Raw genomic sequence first — 2,500 nt, forward strand, 5'->3', positions numbered from 1 at the left:
ATGCCTAGACAGTGAATATACTATGGGTATATGTATGCCCGCGGGCCTCTTGCCTAAGCACTCCCTAGGTGCCTTCCCCTTCCCCCCTGGGAACAAATGAAAAAGAATATTAAACAATTTCACAAACAAACTAAGAAACAAAGGACATCAAATAAGCTCTATCTGAGCAACAAACTAACACAGTACATTCCAACTGTCTGTATCACTCAGAAACAACCAACATAATATGACCCTCAGCCATCAGCCTCCTCTCTCTCAGCCATGATCTCTCTAAATCATAATCAATCTTTCTGCAATCTCCCTTCTGAAAAGAACACTGGCTGTTATATAGCTTCAGAAGGAATGGGTAATTGGAGACAGCTGCGTCTTGACGAGGGGGCGGGGTCAGCTCGCCAATTAGCCATGGAGTCGACCAATCAGCTGCTTGAGGGATTTCAGGAAGCCATTTCCTGAAATACACACATGCAAATACACAAACTACAACACAGAAACTGGGGAATGTAACAGATATGTGGTGGTGTAATAACGTTATATGATGTACTGTTTTATCTTTTGTTTTATGTGTAACATAAAGGTCGTTGGAGCTCAGGAAGAGAACCTTGGCAGCAGCTAATGGGGATCCCTGATAAATACAAATGTTACCATTATTTAACTAGGCAAGTCAGTTAAGAACAAATTCTTCTTTTAAATGACGGCCTAGGAACAGTGGGTTAACTGCCTTGTTCAGGGGCAGAACGATGTAAAGAAGTAGTAGCAGTAGTAGTAGTAGCAGCAGTAGTAGTATTAGTAGTAGTAGCAGTAGCAGTAGTAGTAGTAGTAGTTGTAGCAGTAGTAGTAGCAGCAGTAGTAGTAGTAGTAGCAGTAGAGGCAGTAGTAGTAGTAGTAGCAGTAGCAGCAGTAGTAATATTAGTAGCAGTAGCAGTAGTAGTAGTAGCAGCAGTAGTAGTAGTAGTGGTAGTAGTAGCAGTAGAAGCAGTAGTAGTAGTAGTAGCAGTAGCAGCAGTAGTAATATTAGTAGCAGTAGTAGTAGTAGTAGCAGCAGTAGTAGTAGTAGTAGTAGTAGTAGTAGCAGTAGTAGTAGTAGTAGTTACAGTAGTAGCAGTAGCAGCAGTAGCAGCAGTAGTAGTAGTAGTAGTAGTAGTAGTAGCATTAGTAGTCGTAGCAGTAGTAGTAATAGCAGTAGTAGTAGTAGCAGTAGTAGTAGCATTAGTAGTCGTAGCAGTAGTAGTAGTAGTAGCAGTAGTAGTAGTAGCAGTAGTTGTAGTAGTAGTAGCAGCAGTAGTAGTAGTAGTAGCAGTAGAAGCAGTAGTAGTAGTAGCAGCAGTAGTAGTAGTAGTAGTAGTAGTAGTAGTAGCAGCAGCACTACTAGTAGTAGTAGCCACAGCAGCAGTAGTGGTAGTAGTAGTAGTAGTAGTAGCAGTAGCAGCAGTAGTAGTAGTAGTAGTAGTGGTAGTAGTAGTAGCAGTAGCAGTGGTAGCAGTAGCAGAATCAGTAGTAGTAGCAGTAGTAGTAGTAGTAGTAGCAGTAGCAGTAGCCGTAGTAGCATCAGTAGTAGTAGCAGCAGTAGTAGTAGTCGTAGCAGTAGCAGTAGTAGCATCAGTAGTAGTAGCAGCATCAGTAGTAGTAGCAGCTGCAGTAGTAGTAGTAGTAGTAGCAGTAGCAGCATCAGTAGTAGTAGCAGTAGTAGTAGTAGTAGCAGTGGAAGTAGTAGTAGTAGTAGTAGTATCAGTAGTAGTAGTAGTAGTAGTAGTAGTAGCAGCATTAGTAGTAGCAGTAGCAGCAGCAGTAGTAGTAGTAGCAGTAGCAGTAGTAGTAATAGTAGTAGTAGTAGTAGCAGTAGCAACATCAGTAGTAGTAGTAGTAGCAGTAGCAGTAGCAGTAGTAGCATCAGTAGTAGTAGCAGGTTCAGTAGTAGTAGCAGTAGTAGTAGTGGTTGTAGCAGTAGCAGTAGTAGCATCAGTAGTAGTAGCAGGTTCAGTAGTAGTAGCAGCAGTAGTAGTAGTTGTAGCAGTAGCAGTAGTAGCATCAGTAGTAGTAGCATCATCAGTAGTAGTAGTAGTAGTAGTAGTAGTAGTAGTAGTAGTAGTGGTAGCAGCAGCAGCAGTAGCAGCATCAGTAGTAGTAGTAGTGGTTGTAGCAGTAGTAGTAGTAGTAGTAGTAGTAGTAGTAGTAGTAGTAGTAGTGGTAGTAGCAGTAGTAGCAGTAGTAGCAGTAGTAGTAGTAGTAGTAGTAGTAGTAGTAGTAGTAGTAGTGGTTGTAGCAGTAGCAGTAGTAGCATCAGTAGTAGTAGCATCATCAGTAGTAGTAGTAGTAGTAGTAGTAGTGGTTGTAGCAGTAGCAGTAGTAGCATCAGTAGTAGTAGCATCATCAGTAGTAGTAGTGGTAGCAGCAGCAGCAGTAGCAGCATCAGTAGTAGTAGCAGTAGTAGTAGTAGTAGTAGTAGTAGTAGTAGTAGTAGTAGTAGTGGTAGTAGCAGTCAGTAGTAGTAGTAGTAGTAGCA

This window comes from Oncorhynchus nerka, linkage group LG4 (genome assembly GCF_034236695.1).
Source record: "Oncorhynchus nerka isolate Pitt River linkage group LG4, Oner_Uvic_2.0, whole genome shotgun sequence".
Taxonomy (NCBI): Eukaryota; Metazoa; Chordata; class Actinopteri; order Salmoniformes; family Salmonidae; genus Oncorhynchus; species Oncorhynchus nerka.